The sequence below is a fragment of the Pristiophorus japonicus genome, unplaced genomic scaffold (assembly GCF_044704955.1).
Source record: "Pristiophorus japonicus isolate sPriJap1 unplaced genomic scaffold, sPriJap1.hap1 HAP1_SCAFFOLD_219, whole genome shotgun sequence".
NCBI lineage: Eukaryota > Metazoa > Chordata > Chondrichthyes > Pristiophoridae > Pristiophorus > Pristiophorus japonicus.
This window is the reverse complement of record NW_027251897.1, coordinates 162,248-169,053: the sequence shown is the minus strand read 5'-3', so window position 1 is coordinate 169,053 and position 6,806 is coordinate 162,248. Positions and strand designations below refer to the sequence as shown.

General features: G+C 45.3%; 1 non-coding gene across 1 annotated transcript; it reads right to left on the bottom strand.

Annotated features, from left to right (window-relative positions):
- Positions 1-5,407: 5,407 nt before the first annotated feature.
- Positions 5,408-5,481, bottom strand: trnan-guu (transfer RNA asparagine (anticodon GUU)). The gene has a single exon. It is a non-coding gene; the product is annotated as a tRNA-Asn (tRNA).
- Between the last annotated feature and the right edge of the window lie 1,325 nt (positions 5,482-6,806).

The following is a 6,806-nucleotide window of genomic DNA, read 5'->3' as shown; positions in this document are numbered from 1 at the left end:
AAGAGCTGGAAAGTGGGATTCAGCTGTATAGCCCCTTGTTGGCCGACGCGGACACGATGGGCCAAATTGGCCTCCTTCCTTGCTGTAAACTTCTATGATTCTATGAACTCCTTCACAAAGAGTTGAGGTGCGTGTGGGGTGATTTGGGCACATCTTTACTCACGTGACAACATTTCAAAGGTAACTCAACGGCTGTAAAGCGCTTTGGGGCGTTATGAGCTCCTGACAGACGCTGCAGAAATGCAAGTCCTTCTTTGCAAAAGTTCGATGCAAATTCAAAATTCACGGCAAAAAAAGGGCTCGCCCGGGATCTCTCGCAAATTTCAAGTAACAACCCCAAAGTGAGAATCATACAACTAGACCAACGAGCCAACTGCTAAGCAAATATGGAGATAAAGGCCTTAGCTAGTGTTATCTGTTAATAAACCTCCAGTCAAATCTTCTCAGATTATTAAAAGCATTGCCAAAGGAAAAGCATGAGTTTTACCCTATATCTCAAGGGATATCTTGGTGACTGCAATCAAGAGTTGCCACAACAAAGTAGCACAAATAGAACTTTGATGGGAAGAATGTATTCGCACTAGCGTTGTGGTGTCTTTAGGCTGTAGAGGCTGCACGGAGATAAAGTGTAACCATCATTGAAGCATTTTTAGTGTGTGTTGTTATTCTTGATCGGAGGAGCACATGAGACGGAATAAGTGACTTTGCCTTTTCGACATGTTTTCTGAAGTGCCGCACGGTCCCACTCCTGCAGTCAATGAGCTGTTGGGACGTTAATGTATCCATCATCATCATCATCATTGTTGGTCCCTTGAAACGAGGATGACTTGCTTCCACGCCGAAAAAGGATGAGTTCACAGGTGTTTCAATGAAGGGCTCGAATTACAACCCGAAGGGTGGAAGATATCTGTGCGTGAATTTTTTTTAGTTGTGATGGCCGTTGCACCCCCACCATCAAACGGGCTTGACAGAGCGAGGTCTTGGTCCAGTGGCAAGGGTTAAGCAGGTCGACTGGAGACCAGTTCTGCTGCACGGACCTAGTGCACACACATATCGCAGTGTGGGCTGGCCCGTGCTAACCCTGGGCCCCTGGCCCCGAACTCATGCCTCTCCTGGGCCCTGATCATGTCCCTCTACAGTCTCTTGCCGCTCCTTCGCCCCGATCTCGCCGCTCCTGCTGTACCTGCCCACGCTCCAATCACCGACCTGGACCTTGATGACATCACTCTTCGCTGCCGCCGCCCTCCTGCACCAGCTCGCGCTGCTCCCTGGAGTCGTCTCCCGGGACCTGCAAGCTGCTCCCAGGGATGCTCGCCATTCCTTTTTTGGCCCCGACCTGCCGCTGGTGTTCTTCCGTTAGTGTATCCAGGCTGTGGGTTGCCACCCCGGGCACAGCAGATGGGTTTCTGCATTAGTTCTGGGTTGGGACAGTATCATTCCCCTTCTCTCTTCCTCTTGTCTATATCGCTAGGCTTTTGTTTCTCTATTTATTCCCCCTGTCTCAGTTTCTCGTGTTTAAAAGGGAACAAAAGATGAAATGGGTGTCACTGTGGATCAATTTATCTCACTCAAGGTTAGACGCACTACCGTTGCACCATGTGGTCTCGGTAGCTAGCTGTTGATATTCAGGTTCAAATAAGAATATATATAAATATATCTACATGTATCATAACTGTTCCCTGGTGGTCGAGGGGTTAAGATCCGGCGCAGTAACCTGGTTTCAATTGTCGATCAGTTCATCGCATAAAAATAATTGAGTTCTGTGAGACGATTAATAATTGCTGTAATCACCATGTATACCAATACTTTCTGTGAAAGACCGATCTTACAGACTATCTGGCTTCTCCTGCCCTTTGCCGGGCACGTGTTCCGGGTTTAATTTTGTAAACTGGGCGAGTTCGCTGACCACGGGGAGACGGTAGGAGCCTCTGTGGCCCCACTGTGAGGATGTGGAAGTGAACACGGTGGCTGGGTGATCCGTGACATTTCTGTAAAGGGCAGTGGAGGAGAAGGATTGAGAACTTTCAGTGTGGGACAGAAGTTGTTTCAGGTGAGCCAACACATTCCTGATCAGCACAGAGGGAGCTCACTGGTCAGCTCCCCTCTGTTGGGGCTGTTGTGCCAGCTGTTTCTGTAGTGTAGTGGTTATCACGTGTGCTTATCACGTTTGCATTACACATTAAAGGTATGAGGTTCGATCTCGGGAAGGAGCATTATGTTTTAACTTGCTATGGAGGAACAATCAGAGGCGAGTTTCGTCTCCTGGCAAATGGCTGCCTGACCTGCTGAGATTTCCAGCATTTGCTGTTTTTATTTGCTATTTATTCTCCTGGCAAAAGTGATCCCTTATTCCTTAAGTGCTGTTAATTTCACATCAATAAATAGATAACTATCAGTGAGAGAAAACGGATTCACCGGGACATTTCGTGTGTGAGTCCAACGTGATATCTGCTACACTGCAGCCCATCAAAAGGCGAGAAACCACTGAATATAAAGGATGAGCTCACAAATATCAGGGGCAGTGCAGTCTGGTCAACTTCAAACTCTCCTTTCTTATTCAGCAGTGGCATGAATGGGAGTCAGACGTCACAAAGTTTAATTAAAGACGCAAATGCAAGTAACACTCAAATCTTTTCAGTGCAAAATTCTTCAACTTTATTTGAAATCCTACTGTGTTGAATAAGAAAATGAGCACCATGGGCTTTTATCTTCACTACTGATTCTATTTTCTGTGCATGGTCGGAATAACCGGTGCGGTTAAATTTGAAAAAAGTTGCCCCAGATTCCTGATGTCATTGGCAATGAAGATTTTGAACCAGATCCTAGAATACAGTGTGTAAAATGGGTCAACATGCAGAAGAACATAAGAAATTGGAGCAGGAGTCGGTCATACGCGCCTCGAGCCTGCTCCGCCATTTAATACGATCATGGCTGATCCGATCATGGACTCCGGTCCACTTCCCTGCCCGCTCCCCAAAGCACAGCACAAATGATTGAAGTATCGACTGTCCCTCAGTTAGCATTTCTTTCATTGTGCAAAAGAAGGTGAGGGGTTAATTAATGATGCTTTCCCGTGAAAGCAACACAAACGTTTAAGAAAAAAACAGACAGTGACTGGGAGATGAGCGCTGCTTCTGACACAAGGTGGGAATGGGAAGAGATTTTAAAGCTTCTTGTTTTGTGACACCTTCATATAGACGAACATCTGAGTCTTATGACGTAGACCTCGTGGCGCAATGGTAGCGTGACTGATTTCAGTTCCGAATGTAGCGTGTTTAAATCACATCAGGGTTACTGTACTTTTAAATATTGTTCTTCCAGAATTAATATATTCTTTGCTGTTTGGCAATAACCAGACCCTTGCTCCAAGGTTTGTCTCAGTGTTTCCCCGTCAGACAGAGATACACCTGCTGCACTCATTTATTTCTTGTGACAGGATACAAAAGTTCAAAATCAACATGCAGATGACCACATAGAGCATTAAATTGTCAGGATGGCCGAGCGGTCTCAGGTGCTGTGTTCAAGTTGCAGTCTTCTCTCGAGGTCTGTGTTTAAATCTGACATTTCTAATTTTTAATCATTAAGTGAAACTCATTGTTTGACACCACGATCAACTCCTTCAAAGTGGGATTCAGCAGTTCACCTGCTCGCTTAACATTTCCGTCTGGCCGGGTGCTGAAAGTGGCGATGTTTCCGCAGTGTAGCGGTTAACACGTTCGCCTCACACGCGAAAGCTCACCGGGTGGGAATATTTTCTGGAGCTATCTCCTCATGCATGCTCAGGGCCGAGTTTGTTCTCCTGTGAAAGGTCATAAGGTCATAAACATGTAAGGATTAGGGGCCGGAGTAGGCCATTCGGCCCCTCGAGCCTGGTCCACCATTCAAGAAGATCCTGGCAGTTCCTTGACAGCAAGTTTAAACATCTGGGGCGGAGCCAAAAGGCGCCTGGCTGCAATCAACGATAAAAACGTCTATTTGGTAGAAGCCCCGTGAGATCAATCGGTCGAGCATGAGAATCTTAGTCTCGAATTTGGGGGATCGAGCCCCACGTTAATTGTTAAAGCATGTCCCATTTTGCACAGTGTGTTTTTCGGTGTCTGGTTCAAAATGTTCATTGCTGGTAACATCAACAGGAGACTGGGAAAACACTGAGAAAGACTTTAGAGCAAAGGTCTGGTTATTGTGAAACACCAAAGGAAATATAAATTCAAGAAACATAGAAAACATAGAAAATAGGTGCAGGGGTCGGCCATTCGGCCCTTTGAGCCTGCACCGCCATTCAATGAGTTCATGGCTGAACAATCAACTTCAATACCCCATTCCTGCTTTCTCGCCATAGTCCTTGATCCCCCTAGTCTCATGGACGACATCTAACTCCTTTTTGAGAAGAATAACATCGAAAAGAAATGTGACCCCGATACCCAGGAAGAAGTGTTGAGGCAGAAGATTAAATGCTGCATTCCTCTGTTCAAAAAATTCCTTTCACAAACATTTCTTTGACCGTAACTGCACAAAACAAAAATGTTCCTTTAAAATCATTAAACTCCCGAATTTCCGCGCCCCCCGAATCTCCTGAATCAGATGCCTCTAGTTTTGCCAACTCAATCCATGTCCCTTTGCAATGTTCTGCTTCCACCCACACTATGAAATGTGCCACTAACTTATAGAATCATGGAATGGTTACAGCACGGAAGGCCATTCGGCCCGTCGAGCCCGTGCCGACTCTCAGCGAGTCCCACTCCCCCGCCCTTTCCCCGTAGCCCTGCAATTGTTGTTCCTTCAGACACTGATCCAGCTCCCGTTTGAAAGATAAATTGAGTCTGCCTCCACCATCCTTTCAAGCCGTGCATTCCAGATCCTAACCACTCGCTGCGAAATGGCCACCTCCTGTTCCTATGTGTAATGTCTGGGAAACACTCGATCAATTCCTGCCACACTCACAGCCTTCCTAATTATAGCACCGTCACTCTATTCTCATAAAACCAGCTCCTGAAGTATAGGCCAGCTGTGTAGGTTAAAGCTCTGGTTATGTTCCGAACATTGCTGTAGTGTTTCCGTAATGTTGTGGTTATTAGATTCACCTCACACGCGAAATGTCCCTGGATCGAAACTGCGCGGAAGCATTTTGAAAACATGTTCAATTAAATATTTGAAGAAATGGATTGATTCATATTCGTGGTTCAATATTAACAAAAAACAATGTCCCACAACCTTGTTAAATTTTCTGATATCTCTGTTCAGTTCTGTATACACTCAAACTGAATGCTCATAAAAGTGTTGGAGTGGGAACTCACTGGATAACAGCACAGCTGGCAATGTTTGTGGAATATGTTCGCGTCGCCAAAACGCACAATGACAACCTGAAATCGTGCAGCACCGAATCCTCGGGAAAAACAGTTAAATACTTCGTCCCTGGGTGGGCGCGAACCACCAACCTTTCGGTTAACAGCCGAACGTGCTAACCCATTGCGCCACAGAGACTGATGCAATTACACACTGCAAGACATCCCAAACCAGGGTGTCAGTCAGTTAAACCTTCAGATTGCTCTGACCGGGATGGAACTTGTCCACTCTCAGTTGTACTTTTCCCAAATAAAGGATGGGACATTCATTGTGGATGTGTGGAAGCAGTCTGGTCCCGCACACTGCAGACACTTCCATGTCACCACCAACCAGCTCTCCCACAACCAGTGTGATCTACCTTCCAGCCTTCCGGTGCCTTGTCTGTGACGAAGTATTCTGATTGTCCCGAAGCCGGTATTAGGTATTAATTCCTTTTCAGATCCTGACTGCGGATATTGCTGTGATTAAACGCGAACACAATGCTAACAGGAACAGTTCAATTCACCGTTTCTTTGCTTGGTGAAATTTCAAAGATTGAAAGCGACGCACATCAACCCCAAACCTCGTCACCTCGTCGCTAACTTGACAAAAGTTTGCATTTTCTTTCCATGCCAAGCATTTTACATGAATACATTGCAATGCCAACGCACTTTTTACCTGGCAAGACTGAAGTACAAGCTGTGATGAGCAGTGTGAAACAGAAACAGCTACTTGAAAAACCATTGCCTCGATGGCATCTGTGTGAATTGCTCTGCATCGATAATTAGCAGAGAGCAAAGAGAGGAAACTGATGGTGTATATGAGAAAAGGCCGAGCCAAAGTGTACTGTTGGAGATGATTTTGTTGTTTTTGAGAATTGTTTCAAATATTTTACCATGGTTGGTTCCATAGTGTAATGGTGAGCATTCTGGGATCTGAGTTCAAATCTCGGTGGAACCTGATTCCTTGTTGTCCCAGCTGCTGAAATTTTGGGACAAACAAGTGACGGACACCTGGTGCTGGTGGGCAGTTTTGTTGCCTTTGTCATTGATGTTATGTCTCTAAGTCTAGTTATCAAATCGTGTGCTCAACCGTCAGTTACCTGTTACAAAATGTTGTAAACGGCTGTCTTGCTCTTTTTGCTTCGTTGCTTTTAACCTCGAATTACCCGCACACATTCAGTTGTAGTAAAGGCAGGATCGGGTCTTTTATTTAAACATTCATACCAAAAAAACCAAGTATTAAAGTTACTGACAACACTTCACAAAGGCAGCTTGCTTCGATTTCCGTGGCTACTTGAGACACACACCTTCCGAATGTCCAGTGTCTCTGGTGTCTGCGTGTGTGAGTCTCATCTTTATACTCTTATTTCTTTGCATTTAGACAATCACGGCTAACTGCTTTGTGAATTGTTTAACATACAGACTGAATATTGCTTGTTGAACCTACAGATGTCATTAAATAGTAACAAAGGTACAATCAAA